Source organism: Pteronotus mesoamericanus, unplaced genomic scaffold, assembly GCF_021234165.1.
Source record: "Pteronotus mesoamericanus isolate MK-2021 breed Mesoamerican mustached bat unplaced genomic scaffold, CSHL_Meso_final scaffold_54, whole genome shotgun sequence".
Taxonomy (NCBI): domain Eukaryota; kingdom Metazoa; phylum Chordata; class Mammalia; order Chiroptera; family Mormoopidae; genus Pteronotus; species Pteronotus mesoamericanus.
In genome coordinates, this window is record NW_026555321.1 from 43,308,682 (window position 1) to 43,324,923 (window position 16,242).

The 16,242-nt window shown below is 39.4% G+C and overlaps 1 protein-coding gene across 1 annotated transcript in view; it reads right to left on the minus strand.

Annotated features, from left to right (window-relative positions):
- Positions 1–246: 246 nt before the first annotated feature.
- FHIT (fragile histidine triad diadenosine triphosphatase) overlaps positions 247–16,242 on the minus strand; it is a 1,408,108-nt gene continuing 1,392,112 nt past the window's right edge. The window contains exon 9 of the mRNA XM_054595571.1: positions 247–523. The gene's annotated coding sequence lies outside the window, so the exon portion shown is untranslated. The remainder of the gene's footprint in view (positions 524–16,242) is intronic.

Sequence of the window (16,242 nt, forward strand, 5' to 3'; positions counted from 1 at the left end):
CTGCTTCTCTGCAGAAGACTATGACCAAGGAAAGGTTGTACATTTTTTGTTCTAGTATCTTACCTGCCAAAATGGAAACTCTAAATCTTATCTCAGTCTTAACACACCTTTGGTTTACAGGAAGCACAGAAGTAGTTCTGAGATGGACTTCCTCCGTTGTGACTTTCAGAGGCCCCCAAAACATCAATTTTTAAGTTAGCCAACACACAAGATAAATATTTTAACTACTGTTTTATTTTCATCCAGGCCAAGGAACAGTTTAGGAAGGGTTCTGTTCTAAGTAGACAGAGCAGGAAGTGTGGAAGGGCTGCTGATGCCGTTGTTTTGAAGTTAGCCTGTCAATCATCATGATTGAAACGTAACCCCTTTGGCTTCCACAAGTGTAATAAAATGCTTTACGAAAGGTTGTAGAATTGTAGGATGTAATAAAGTCTGCTCAGCTTCATTTCCAATGCCGCAGGGTCCTAGAGAATGATGCCTGCTTCCTTATGCCTTGGGATTTTTTCGTGTTAACTTTTCATGCCTGGGAATGACGGAACATAAAAACAGACATTTAAGTTAGAGCCAATAGCAATTTTTCAGTCATTGCAATAAATAAAATATAAGTTTGCTTACTACTAATCTGTTAGATTGCCATTAACATTGTACAAGAAGCCATGTAGTTGTGGGAAGATTATGTGAAATAGGTAGGTTCTAACCCTCCTGATGCCTGTCCCCCGCTTGATCCCCACATTTTCTACAGCTTGTGCCCACACCCCATGCCCCAGAAGTCAGCCACATGGTCTTGTAAGAATCTATCTTATGGACACAAGGCTTACATAAAATTGAAACCATTTCAGACATTTTCTAATTAGGTAAGAATAGGTTTTCAAACAGAGACATTCATTATTGGAATTACCTGGTGAGCTTGTTAACACACATTTCTTGGATTTCTTTCCCCCAATTTCTGAATCAACATGTATGGAGAAAGGCCCAAAAATCTGGAGAGAACTTCCTAACAAGCTTTTCATATGAGTGTGATGTTCTCAGCCCCTGAATTTTGGGAATTGTTGAGCTAGTGCATAGCAGGCTGAATCAGCTTTGCTTCAAGGACAAGTCACTTTAAGCACTTGGGGCCAGACCTAAAAGAAGTAATTTCTTCTCATAAAATAGAAATGGTGGTGGTAGTTGGGGGTTAATCTTATTTGGAAAGATAATTCCTAGATCATAGCAATACATTTCATAGCTCTGATACTCTCCTCTACCCCGAAGGAGAACCTGTATGAGCCTTGGCTTCTGGTCCTTAATGAGAGGTGTCAGAAAAGCAGGTGTGGTCAGGAATGTGACTATTGGGGCTCCTGGCTTGGAGGACATTGGAAAGGGCAGACAGTTGCAGCAAAAATTTCAATAGGAAGGGAAAAAGGATGAAGGATATACAGGCCAGATTTCATAAAATTTGGGGAAGACTGAAAAAACAGGGTACTAGGAGATAGCTGGGTCAGCTGCCAGAAGTGTGATATATGAAGAAATCCTGAGGAATGGCATGGGGAAGCACAGATGGACCTCCCTTTTTCACAAGGGATTTCAGTGAAGATTTGAATTGCTTTCACTTATTGTTTATTTGTGGCTTTGAGTGTAACACATCTGGGGGGCTGAGGTGCAAAGACCCAGGCGCCTGTCAGTTCCAGCGTGAGTTCAGGGGTAGCCCAACTCATTTCAGCGTCCAGTCCATGGAGCGAGATTTCAGTGAGTCTAGCACTATCCTTTTTCTATAACCTTATAACAAAGTCAGAGAGCAAAGGGCAGGCAGGGCCTTCCTTGGCACTACATCTGGCCCCTTCTGGGATCCAGAACATGGAAGTCTAATTAGTTCAGCTTCCGCTTTCACATCTGAGCTTATGATCTACTTCCCCCTACATCCACTGATGTCTGTAAATGAGGGGCAAAGCTTGGAATATATGCACCAGTCAATGTGCACATACTGGAGAAGGGAGTCTGTCTTATTCCTTTATGACATTGGGACCATCCCCTGTTGTGCCCAGTACCACCCATCTTGTCTGGACACACAGGTCATCTCCCGATCATTCATCATTGCCCTTGTCCTTGAAGAATTATTGACTTTGAGTCAGAGGCACCTGTGGAGGCCAGAAAATGGATATGCCCTTTCTTTTCCTCTGCCTCACCTGTCTAGGGCAGATTTATGTCCTAGGAGAAGTTTCTTTCAGTTTTATTTTTGGTATTTTGAACATTGTGGCCCTATGTTATTTCCCACACCTGCCCTTCCCAACCCAGCCTGGTAATTTCTGAATCTCCATGGGTGCCTCTATCCATACCTGAGTAGGCATTTTGTCAGTCTACTTACAATGCTCTGCAACCCCATCCCTCATGCAGCTTTGACATCCAAATTGCTGGCCTAGCTTCTTAAGGTTCTATCTTCAGCAGTTTTTTTTTCTTTTCTCCAACTAGCATGTAAGCTCATGGGAAGCAGAGTTTGCTTTTCCTGCTGGAGTACAGCAAGTGAACGTGCCTGGCTTTGACAGGGCTTGAGCCTGAAGGGCAGCCTTGTCATACATTGGCTATGTGTTTCCCGGCGATGTGAAACATACACTGTAGGGGTGAGGGTGGAGGTAGCTTAGTGGGTTGATACAGGGAAGCACTTGGAGCAGTGCTTTATAAGTACTCACTAGTGTAAGCCTCTGTTATTGTCATAATTATTATTTATGGTCTATTACAGTGCCAGTCAGAAACCAGCAGGCAACAGAGATCCATGAGTGTCCAAGCAAGAGCATGTCAGTACTTAGCTCCATGGGGGAGATTACACCCCATTATGGAAGAGTGCATCTCTGAGCAACATAGTTATCTTCCCATCTTCTGATCACATGCTATATGCCCTTCTTCTGGTTTGTCTCTAGTTTCCTTCAATACCACCTTTAGACAGCAGTGTTTTCAGTGCTATCTGGGCAGATCAACAAAAGTATTTATTGACATGTAAAGCTTAGAGGAGGATGCAAAGAGGTGAACGATGATATCCTGAAGGGGCTTCTATCTCCTTTGGGGAAACACTTGGACACAGTGAAGCAATGCAGCAGATAATCAGGTTCCAGGTGAGTGGTCCAGGAAATGTGGGCTTTTGGAGTTTTGAGAACAGACAGCTCAGGATGCCTGAAGTTTTACTGGTGATGAACATGGGAATGATCATGATGTTTTTCAAATATTTCTAAGTTCCTAATAAACACAGTGGTAGATGAACTGTCTGACCACCCCCCCCCCCCAACTTCAAGGCTGCGCCTAAGGAATAACAGATCATACAATGAAGCTCATTTTCAGGGGCCTGCTTTGTAGAGTAAGGGATGAAAGCAGAGGGGAAACTCCATAGCTCTGAATATTTAAGGGATTTTTTTGGCGGAGGAGCTTTGCATTTGGAAGGAAATTAAAAATGCCAAATGAGGAAAGTTTGAATGATTTTTAAGTATCATTTCCTGTATAGTATGCACTGTGATCTTCTCATTCATCTTTCTCTGAAACTTTCAGGAAAGTCTCTGAAGTTGGTTTGCATTTTATTGTCATGACTTAGTGAGTACAGGGTGAAAGCAGAGGCATCAAAGGGCCCCTGACTAGGGTCCTTTGGACCACCCTGACTTCTGGAACATGCAGGTGCCGTTCTGCTTGATAATGTCTTTCTCCACAAAAAAATGGGGCTGAGTCCTCTGTTTTCAACAGATCCAACCATCCTCTGCAGGTATACAAAGCAACATCTTTCTACTAAATGTGCATATGGAGGAGGCTCACAGGCCCATAGGCCCAAAGAAAGAAAGCTGCTTCTGCTTCAAAGCTAAAAAATAGATCAATGTCTCTGACTTCTGTAGGTGAATGTGGATGGGCACTGGCCAGTCAGTCTAACTTGATAGAGTATAAAAGGCAGATATGGGACCACAAAAATTCAACAGGCTTTTCTTCTGTTTCCTTAAGGTAATGTTTTTAAACTTGGCTGCTCATCGCAATTACCTGGAGAGGTCTAAAAAATGCCCTTCCACTATCCCAGCTGCAGAGATTATGCTCTAACCAGTCTGCATTGTGGGCTGGGCCTCTGGAGGGGAATCACTGAGTGTTATGTGATGGTTAGAAGATCCACACTGTCTCCTTCTTGATCCTGTAATGTGCTCCAAATGCTGCAGGGCAACTCAGGTGCTGGAGACATGTTTCAGCAGGTTCCAGCTACAAATATTCAGTCTCTAGTAAGGTTGGCTGTCTTCTGCACTCTTAGCGCAGCCAGGCAAGCAGGACAAGTGCTGTCCTTCACAGGCAGTGATTCTTGCCCATGAGAAGGACAAAAATGACCTGCTTTGCATCCACACCAGGGCTGACACAGGAATGGTTTTAGAACCAAGTGACCATGTTCCTGAATATAACATAAAACCCCTCTGCAAGAACTCCCTTCTTTGAAAAGTACTTCTCAGTTCCTAGCAGGCTAGAGGCAGACAACTGTGGAAAGTCATTCTGCTCACACCGAAAACAAGGTGAGCAATTTTCTAAGGGCAGGCACCTCTGACCTCTGCTTTTCAGCTTTTACTTAATAAACTGAAATCAGAAATTGGACCACAAAAGCCACTGGTGGCAATCTTTTACAGAAAGTGGGTAAAGGTGAAGGTGGGGAAGCGATGGCAAGGATCAGAGAGCCACTCTGATTAGTATCTCCATGGCAACAGGATTGTCCTTCTGTCATGAGACAGGCAGGGTTGCCCCAAGAAACCCAGCACTGTTAGGCTGGACGTCAGAGAGCAGGGCACCTTCCCAGCAAGGTTCCTAACTCACAAATATTCTTCTATGACATGTTGCACATGCTGATTAATAACGCAACTTTTTGCAATGGGGAAATGTTAAACAGGATCCATTTCCCAGTGCTCCAAGCTCATGTCTTTGAGAGCAAAGAAAGGAGCTCCGGTCACCATGTAGCCAGCCTCCACAGGAGGGGAGATGCAGATCTCTGTCACATAGTGAGACTGGGGCTATCCTTTGTAGGATAACCACAGACGTGGCATTGCATTCTCTTTGAAGAAATAAATCAAACATGAAGAACAGCAAACATGCAAGAAAGATGATCACCAAGCTTGCTGCTGTGGGTGATTTACTGCAGCCCAGGAAGGCTCATCCCTTCCTTTATCCCACAGTGCCCTGGCCAAAGAACTCCACAGGCCTTGAGGCTCAGTGGTGGAAGTAAGAAGGCAGAAGAGAGCAACCCACCCTGGAAAACTTGGGTTCCTCCTTGGGCATGTGTGTGTTGGCTCCTCAAAGCCAGGAAGGCTTCTGTCTTCCATGTCTGCTCCATTTACATCCACTTGCCCATGTCTGTGCCTAGCAAAGACTCTCTGTGAAAGGCTTTCCCATTCTGATGGAGCTTATGAAGTACAGGCTTTATTTGTCTCTAAATCTTCAGCTGATATTACTTTTCCCTGAGACTCAGTAGAAATGAAAAAGGATTACTTTATATATACTTGTGTCTTTTGTGAGAGAAACTAATTTTGGGAAAGAAAATTCCTACCATGTGAAACATTTTCCTTTCCTTCAAGCCCTCTAACAGGGCAAAGGAAAAGCTAAAAGGCATGCATGCTTTGTCATTTACCTTGTCTGACAGCTCCTTCTTATCGTGTCTTTGAGGGTGACTTTCCTCCAGATACCCCTTCACTCTAGCGTGCACTCTGTTGTAACAGAGTTTTAGAACCAAGCACAGAGCAGGCCACCTTTGATAATTAATGGCTCTGAGAGTTTTTTGAGTGTGTTATTTAATTAATGGCACTTGTGTCTGGAGTGTGTACATCTGTGTGAATAAAAGGTGCATCTGCTAAGGGATTATAGACAAATACTGAAGGATTGTCACATTGAGAATTTGATGGTGATTATAATTTTTCCTCTTTGCCATTTATAAGGTACTGAAATTTGTAAATTTGTATAGCTCTGTTCTTTTGGCCTCGTATGTGAGCTTGTATTACAATTAAAAAACCTTAAGCTAATGGTTAAAAGTTTATTACTGGAAACATGGCCTTTTATCAAAAACACAAAGATGAAATCTTTAATACTATCTTTTGAGCATGGAATTGATGGTCAGATAGGTTATGATTTATTTCAGCTACTCACAAACAGGCTAATCTGAATTACATTCAAGCTTTACTTGGGACCAATTGATCAAGTGTTGAAAACAGGCAAGAAACAGTTGAAGGCTATTGAGAATATAGTAAGGCACACCAACTGCTTGTCCTGAGATTCTGGTGCTTAGAATGAAATGCAGATTGTGAAAAGACAAAGATGAACATGTCACTTACAGAGACATCAGCAGCCCATATAGGGAAATCTCTATGGATCTGCCCCTATGTGTGTTCAGATGGAGAATGCAAATACAAAGGGTTCAGTTTTTAAGCCTATATTGTCACTATGTGAGACTGGGTAAATTATATCCCTTTCTGCACCACCGTCTTCCTTTGTAAAACAATGGGTTGGATTACATTGAATTAATTCTGGCCTAAAGGTGCTCATTAGGGACATGGAAGCTGAATGAAAGGAGAGTCCCACTGAGAGGAGAGATAGCTGATTGCTCACTTTTAGGGCTTGGGGGTAATATATCCAGGAAGGGCCTCTGAGGATATGCAGAGACATATAAATGTGCCCTGAAAGAGGCCTAGAGGCTCACCTATTCACCAAAGCTCAGCCAGATGGCCCAGGAGACAAGGCTTCAAACTAGGAGTTTTCTCCCACCAGAGACCTCCGACTACTCATGGCAGGCAGTAGACAAAGAGGCACTGGCTCAACAGGTTTAACTGGAGTGATGAGAGAGGCCCTGAGGCTATGCTGAGCCCATTCTTTCTCTTGAGTAGGGAGAAAAAGCCATCTTTCCAGAGCATCTATCAGCCAATGCCTGTGCTAAAGTTGGGGGTTGGGGGGTTGGGAGGTCTTACATATGGAAACCTCATTGTCTTCACTTCTGCCCCATGAAGTACCTGTCACACCTCCAGTTCACAGCTGAGAGAAGCTCACGCAGTTAGTAAGTGCAAAATTGGAACCAAATCTGCTTCATTCCAGAGATCAACCTCTTTTCACAATTGCACTGTCCAGTATGATATCTACTAGCTATATACAGCTAATGAGCATTAAAAATGTGACTAGTCTAAATTGAGATGTGCAGAAAGTATAAAGTATCTACCAGGTTACAATGACCTAATCTAGTAAAAGAATGTAAAATATCTCAATAACTTTTTATATTTATATAGCATTTTATATTATAAATCTTTATATTATAAAGATATTGAACTAATAATATTTGGATATATTGGGTTAAAACATATTGTTAACATTAATTTAATCTGTGCTAAATGTGGCTGGGAAATCTAAAATGACATGTGTGGCTGGCATGCTGTCCCTATCAGACAGTGCTGCTCTGTGATGACATCCTGGAGCCCAGCTGTGGGTGAGCACAGAATGGCATGGCCTAGGTTGCAGGGATGGGGCAGGCCCCACGAGTGTCTAAAGAGTTAATTTAGTACTTAGGAGCATGGGCCCTGGGTTCCAGTTAGGACTGTGACTATTTGCTGTGTAACCTTAAGTTATTTAGCCTAACTGTGCCTTGGTTTCATCGTCTGCAAAATGAGAAAATAATAGTATCTCCATCACAGAATTGTTATAAGGACTAAATAGGACACAAGTAAGGTGCTTAGCAGTAAGGTCCTTACTGGCCCCCAGGCAGGTCTAGATGACAGGTTTAGACTCTAATTATTGCCACTTACTCATTTACTCAGCAAGGGTTTTTGAGCACTGTGACAGATTAGGAGCCGTTCTAAGTGCAAGAGACAATGACCCTACCCTTGGACACTTATTTTGCTAGTGGAAGGTAAAGACAAATAAATCTATAATATGATAGCAGATGACGGTGAACACTGAAGAAAAACTAGGCAAGTTTAAGGTATTGGAAGAAACAGGGGCACTAATTTAGATTGCCTTTCTGGGCAAGTGGCTTTTGAGTCAAATGCTGAATGGAGGGAGGAACGGAGAGAATTCCAGACAGAGGAGGACAACAGGTGCCAGGGTGGGGGGGCCGAGGTGGGAGCTGTTTGAAGTGATCTGCTAACAGCGTGGAAGCATGGAGGCAGGAAGCTGGAAGTGAGAGTGTGGGGTGGAAATCATGGGAGATGAGTCTATATTTTATCTTAGTCCTTTACTGTGGCCTACAAACGATTAGATCCTAGCTGATTTTCCAAAGTAGGGAGAAGGGACATGATCTGGCTTCTCATTTAAAAGGCTCATAATCCTAACACATTTCCTATTATATATTATATATTTATATAGTATATATAAAATATATATTTCCTTTTGAATAGCCTTTGGTGAGTTTCAGGGTATAGATATATAATGTAATTTTAAGGTACATACTTAACAGTTGACTATGATATTCTATATACAGAAGTTATATTTTTAAATATAGTATAATGAAAGCTTACCCAGAACACAGGGAGTTCTAACTTTTTACTGAAAATACTTTTCATTTATATTTGCACCACTGAGTCCTTTAAAGTACTGAAGGAATTAAAATGAACCACACACAAGATCTTCCACCTTCAAAGAAAAAAACTGCCTCGATACATAACAGACCCTTGAGAGAAGAGTAATAAAGCAAAACTTTGATGGGGGTGTAAAATGCTGATTTATTACATCGGGCATATGCCTTGTTCTACATTGTTAATTGTGAAGTGTGCAGGAGCCATACCAGAGAGGCTGGGTAAAGACGGAGGCGGAGTTCTGAGAGCAGCCCTGAACCCTGCAGCGCCGAGACCGGCCTGTCGGAGAGATGGCGTCCCTTCCCTACAGCTATGACTCTGGCTTATCATTTCTAATTAACAAACGATTGAAGCAATATCACGAGCTTTCGATTCTTCAAAGAAAGACCACATCATCAGTCTGTAGCCAACAGTTCTAAACTTTTTGTGGGCCTCACTGCAACAAGATGTGGAACTTTAGCCAAGGAAAACTGAGCAGAACACTTAATTACATTCAAAGCCACTTTTGCTTGTCTTAAAGGAATGAAAATGATCTGGCAGTTTTTATAGACCTTCTCGACCTAAAGATACCTGCTGGCAGAAAGGGAATCCGCAATTGGGTTCTTTTAATGCTTTAATTATTATGTGATCTTTCATCTTACACCTGACTTGAACACTTTGAAAAATCTCTTAAATACCCATTAAAATTGATGCTAATCCTAGACCTCAGGTGGCTCTTGGAGGGCATGTAATTGTGTGTGGGCATGGGGGTCAGATGAAATTGACACAAAGTCAACTACTTTATGGTGGGGTAAGGCAGAGAAATCAATTTGGTCATAGGTACAGCTGACATTGTACTGCTGACTTGCACAGAACTCATACAGACTTGCTTGCTCTTGCACCAGTCTTATAGTTTCAGATCCACCATTCACTCCTCTAGCGTGAGGATGAACTTCACCTACTGTTTGGCAGTGTTTGCCCAAAGCAGAATTTCAACAAATAGTTGGTGATTGAGTCCTAGAACCTCAAGGTTAAAAATGTCGCTAAGGGGGCAAGCATTTTAGACCCATGCTGTAGCCAGGACCCTTGATGGCAAGTAAGGAAACCCCATTTTAAGTGAGCCTCAGGAGAAAAGTGATTTACTGACCATTTAACTATGAAGGATGGGCAGACATCGGAACTCATTCCTCTCTTTACCTTTTGTCTCTCTTCACTCTGGTCTTCCCCTGCATGAGACTTCTCCAAATGATGAGCAGAATGACTGTCAGGAGCCTTAAGTCTGCATTACCCCTTCAAGGGCTTTTCTCTCTCTGTCCATACACCAAATGGTGTATGGAAGAACTCTAATTGGTCAAGCTGGGGTCATGCCCAGAACCATGGTCTCAGAATGAGAGTGGCAGTTCCAAATTAAAATGTCTGCTACAGCCCACCCTATTTTCTGCTCAAATCTCTCAACAATCTTCTAAATATTTTGAAATCCAAGAGCTAATTGCAGACTCTTGGTGAAAACCCCCTGTATCCAGAGGAAGCCCTAACTGAAAGGTCTTGAATGGAGCCCCTGAAGTCCTCATTGATGCTGAGGATGTAACGTTTAAAGCATAATTGCCCAAAGTGGATTAGCCATGATTCATTCCTGTTCATCAAATGCAGTGTTAGCTTTCAGGCAAATAGTCAGCCCTAACTGCTGCTACATAGGAATACTTGGGAGAGTGCTGTCTCTTCAGTGGGTAGTTGTAATGAGTGGATAAAATTATCTTTACAAAGCCCCCAACATGGGAATCATTAAATGCTTGGCTCTCTTCCTGAAGTTCATGAAGAAGCAAGAGTAAGCTCTATCTTGCACTCCAGTATTATTGTACAACCCTTGTCTTCAGTGAGAGCTTAAGCAGGAAGGACTTTTCTAAACAGAGACTCACCAATTTAGTGTAAAGGTAAAGCAGGCTTCAGCATTAGACTTCTTGGGCTTGAACTCTGACTTTCTATATATGCAACTGGAGAGTCCTTGGGCAAGTCCCATAGTGGCCTAAGCCTCAGTCTCAACTTCTAAAAATCAGGACACTTTGAGAGGGCTGTATTGTGGGTTTAATTGGAATAAAGCTTGTAAAGTTCTTGGTATTGCTTTCCTATAATAAGCTCTTCATTAGTGGAATCATTAAGAATCATTAATAGCAAAGCATCCTGTCTATAGTGGTCTCTGGTACTTGGTTCCTGAAATGATCATCGGGCTGGCCAGTGTGGCTTATTACAGTCAGGGAGGGCAGCTTGCAGGGAGAATTGACTCTCTGGTGTAGTAGAAAAAGGTCTGTAAAGACTACATGCAGCAATTATTCTTTTTTGTGTGTGTGTTTGTTTAATCTTATTATGAAATAATTGAATATTCAGTCAGCAATTAGACTGCACATTAAAGTCAATCTCTTCCTTCTTTCTTTTGTTCTTAATTTAAAAAATTTCACTTGTCTGATTTATTTTTAGTCCTTTTCATGATGAAATATAACACACACAGAAAAGTACAGAAGATATATATGGCTTACAGAATGAACATAAAACAAACACATATTTCGCCACTGCCTATGGCAAAGATTAGAACACTGCAGCTCCTTTCACCATGCCATCTGCCAGCCCCTTCCCAAACACAACCCTCTTCCAATCTCCCCCACCAAAGTAAACCAGTGAGCTGACTTTATGGTGATTTTTTCCTTGCCTTCCCATATAATTTTATCAACAAAATGAATATAGCTCTAAGCGCTGTAATTTAGTTTTGCCTGTTTTGAACTTTACATGAATGCACTCACACAGTATGCATCCTTTTATGTGTTTCTGTTGTTCCACATTCTTGTAAACACTTGATATTGTCAGTCTTTTAAAATGTTGACTATTGTGTGTGTACAGTGGTATTTCATTGTGCTTTAAGTTTACATTTTCCTGATGACTAAAGATTATTGGTTATTTTGATACCTACTTTTTATGAAGTGGTTGTTTAAATCCTTTCATATTTTCTACTGAACTGTCAATTTTTTCTCATTGATTTGTAAGGTTATTTTTCTTTTTCTTTAGAAAAATTATCTTCTGGATTCTGGTTTGTTGGATATATGTGTGAGAAGTATCTTCTCCCAATCTGTGTCTTGTCTTTTCTATTAATGGTGTCTTTTGATAGACAAAATTTCTTAATTTGAATGTTGTTCATTTTATCAGTCCTTTTTATGGTAATGCTCTTTGTAACCTATTTAAAAAGTCTTTCTCTGTAGTCAGATCATGAAGATATTTTCCTATATTATCTTCTGAAAGTTTCACTGTTTTATACTTCACATTTTGAATCACAAGCCACCTGGAATTGACATTTGCATATGGTGTGAGATAGGGTATAGTTTCATTAGGTTTCTACATGGAATCCTATTTTACCACAACCATTTATCGAAAAGATTGTCCTTTCCCCAAGAACTCCTTGATGTTATTTTTAGCATAAATTGAGTGTTTCTATATGCCTGGATCTGTTTCCAGACTTTCTATTTTGTCCTATCAGTCTCTTTTATCCTTGTACCCATACTATGCTCTCTTAACTTTTGTAGCCTTGTAATAAGTCAGTATTTTGTACAGTAAGCCCTCCTATGCTTCTATCTTGTTATCTTAATAGTCTCTGGCTACATTTCCATGAGCATTTTGAAATCAACTTGTCAGTTTTCACCAAAAAAAAAGAACATTAAAAAAACCCATGAGGATTTTTATCTGAATTGCATTAAATTTATGTAAATTTGAGAAGAATTGAGACTTTATAAAATTGAGTCATTCATCTCTCCATTTATGTAACTTCTCTTTAATGCTTTTTAATAACATTTTGTAGTTTTCTGCCTAGAAGCTTAGATATATTTATTTTTAGGTATTTGATTTCTGATGCTAAATAAGTTAACCTTAATTATTTTTTTTAAATTTTCTAACTGGTTGGCTATTGTGAACTGAATGTTTGTGTTCCTCCAGAGTTCATGTGTTGAAAGCTTCACTCACAATGTGATAATAATATGAGGTCTTCGGGTGGTAATTAGGTTTGGATGAGGTTGTGAGGGTTGATCCCTGTGATGGTATTATTATCCTTACAAAAAAGAGTGAGACTAAAGTGTGCTTTCTCCTCCACGGGAGGACACAGTGAGAAGGGGGCCATCGATAGTTCGGGAAGGGGACCATGAGACTCAGAGCATGCTGGCACCCTGATTTTGAATTTTCAGCCTCAAGAACTATGAGAAATACATGTCTCTTATTTAAGCCACTCAGTCTATGGTATTTTATTGGAAGCCTGTGCTGACTAATACAGTGGCTGATTCAGAGAAATCTAAAATTTACTACTACTGTTCTTATATTCAGGGGCCTTGCTAAGTTTACTGATTAATTCTTATTGGTTCTAGTAGATTGAGTTTTCTGCATTCTTCATATTATCTACAAATAATGACAGCTGTATTTCTTCCTTTTTAATACTCTGTTCTTGACTTACTGTACTAGCTAAGACCCTGGGTACATTATAAAATAGCAATACAAATAGTGAATATTATTATTTCATTTATAATCTCAGATAAATGTTTTTGAAAGGGGAGTAGGATTGAGAGTTGGAGGTGTGGGTGGGTGGGGCAGGGGAAGTGGTGGTGGGAAAATGGAGACAAGTGTACTTGAACAACAATTTAAAAAATGGGGAAAAACCCATTTCACCTTTAAGTATAAATTCCCTTCTAGTTCTAGTTTTCCTAGAACTTTTTTATTTATTAAGTTTGATATTGAACTTGATCAACATTTTTTCCTGCACCTTCTTAGATGATCCAATTATTTTCTCCTCTATTAGTCTGGTGAAAGGCATTGCTTGATAGTAATATGAAATTGACATTGCATTTGGTCATAATGTATTATCCCTTTCATGGATTCTGCATGTATACACATGCACACAAATAGCCTACCTATTTGTCTATCCAATATCTTTTAATATTTTGGCATCCGTGTTTCCATGTACAATTAGTCTGTAGATTTCCTTTCTGTTATATTCTTGTCAGGTTCATATATAAGGCAATTCATACAACAAGTGAGAAGTGGAAGAGTTGGGTTTTTCCCCCCCTCTTTTCTTGCATAAATTGTTCCATAGTTATAAGTTTCTCATTAAGAATTTTATTCTTGGTAATATTCTTATTTCCTTCTTAATTGTATGGTAGAATTTCCTGTAAAACTTTCTGGGCCTGGTGTATTCTTTGTGGAAAGGATTTTAATTCAGGTTTGAGTTCTTTAATAGGTATCAAATTATATATATTTTCTATTTTATGTTGTGTCATTTTGGGTGAAACTGTATATTTTCTAGAAACTTATCAATTTAATTCCAAATTTCAAATTGGTCTAAAATTATTCATTATATGTTCTTTTCCTTTTTAATGACTGCAATATCCAGAAAGATGTTTAGCATATTAACTTTCAGCTTTTATTTCCTTCCAATAAATTCATATGAGTCATGATTTAAATTATTCTCTAAACACATCTTTAGTTGCATCGTCAAGTTTTAGGTTTTTTTGCATTCAGTTCAAATTTTTTCTAATTTCTTTTGAGTAAGAAGTCAAGAAGAGTTTAGAATGCCTTTTGAATGAGTCTGACGGTGATGAAGTATCTCACATTTTGTCAGAAAATATGTTTATTTCACCTTCATTCTATAAGAATATGTTAACTGGGTATGGAAATCTAGGTTGGCAGTTATGTTCCTTCAGTTCTTTAAAACTGTCATTACATGGTCTTCTGATTTTCTTTGTTTTGTTTTATTTTTTTGTTGTTGTTATCTTAAGATCTAATTATTACTCCTTTGAAAGTAAGGATTTTTTTTTCACTATTAAATCTAGGAACTTACCCTTTGCCTTTGATTTTCTGCAGTTCTATTATGATATATCTAGTTCTAGATTCTGCATTCCCTGCTCTGGGTTTAGTATGTTCTTGAATATTTGGATTGGTTCTTTTGTCAGTTTACTCATTCTTTGGGTTATTATATTTTTCAGTTATAGAATTTCTATTTGTATTTTGTTTACAACATCTGTCTTTTTTGTAGATTCTAGCTCTCTGCTGAATTTTTTAAATCTTGTCTTTTCTATCCAGAAACAAAACAAACATAGTTATTATAATGGCTACATCTTATCATTTCAATTTTAGGTACCCTGTGGTCTACTCTTGTTTGTATTGACTTGTCTCTTCATATGCTGTGGTGTGTGTGTATATACACACTCATGTACTGAGCATTCTATCTGAAAAAATTTTTGTAGAAATAATTTAAGATCTTCGTTGGTATTATTTTCTTCCAAAGATGATTTTTGTCTTTGCTTCTGCCAGAAACTTAATGGGACTGGCAATTCGGGATCACCTTAATTCAGTTCCTGGGACTAAGACTTTCTCAATTGCCAGATGATTTGTAATTGGGCTGCAGTTGGTACAAGGGCTGGCTTTACATCTATCTCATTATTTTTTCAAGAATGTCACTTTTTCAGATCTTTGTATTCCCACCCAGGTGGCAACCCAACTTTTATTGCTTTTGCTCTGTCTGCCTCTCTAGCATTCACACATTATTGTACCTCAGGGAAAATGTTGGGTTCTTCTCTCTTTCTGGATTTCTACTTGTTACCTTTAACAGATATTTTCTTATATTTTGTACAGTTTTTCTAGATGAAAAGAGTGGGAAGTTCGATTCAAATTATTTGGTCTGTTAGTAATAGAAACAGAAGCCACTCTTTTCTGGTTGTCTGAAAATATCCTGCCCTACAGGTTTTATTCTTTAATTACTGTTTAAACTGATTTCTCATGACCTGAATATTTACATAATTTATCATCTTTAAAATAAAATAAAACTTATAGGGAAAATAATAAATCTACATATTAACATAGCTAATGGACTCTCACAGTCTTCACTGCTCACCATTTATGACAAATTGGAGGTAGCAGAACATACTGAAATGTCTTTTGGATCCTCAGAAAAGTATTAAATCCAGAAGAAGCAGAATTCAGAGCTGCTTTTGCTAGTGCATTTCCTATCCATTGTTTTGTGTTACCTTATAATTACCCTACAATAAAATGATGTTCATTGTAGTAATTTAGAGATAGGGAAAGTAAGTCACAAAAGAATGATGTGTCCAAGTTCAGAGAGTAACTTTAGTGGCAAGGTTGATGGGGAGCCACTTTAAATTATTAAAATAAGACATTTCTACTGAGAGTAAAAAACAAAATGACAGACAATCCAGACATCATTATTAGGAGATCCCAGAATGTTTTTTTATACTTACATTTGGTGCTTAGAACAAGTGATTGAAAAGTAGATTCCTTTTTTGGCAGGGGACATAATTTTGACAGAACTATCATGTTTACCTTACCAGTCTTTTCTTTATAAAGCACATGCTAAAAAGACAGTCATTTGCTTTGGAGGAGGCATCACTTGCCATTTGACATTTTCTCTTCATTCCAGATTATTAAAAGAAGATCTCGTAGGGGAAACAAAATTTGCCTTGTAATCGGGTTTCAAAATGCTAATAATGAACAAAATAGGTCTGTCCACTGGAGTCTGGGCAGGGCACTGGGCAGTTGCAGGCACTCATCCCCTGAAGCAGTTGGGTACAAGGAAGTGAAGGTGTGTTCCTAAGACGGCTTCCCAGCCCCCTCTTCTCTTGTCCTTGTACAGCTCCTGTCCTCTCCAAACAACATGTTGTGTCTCACTTACCAGGGAAGGAGAAAAGAAGGGAAAGGGGAAGCAGCA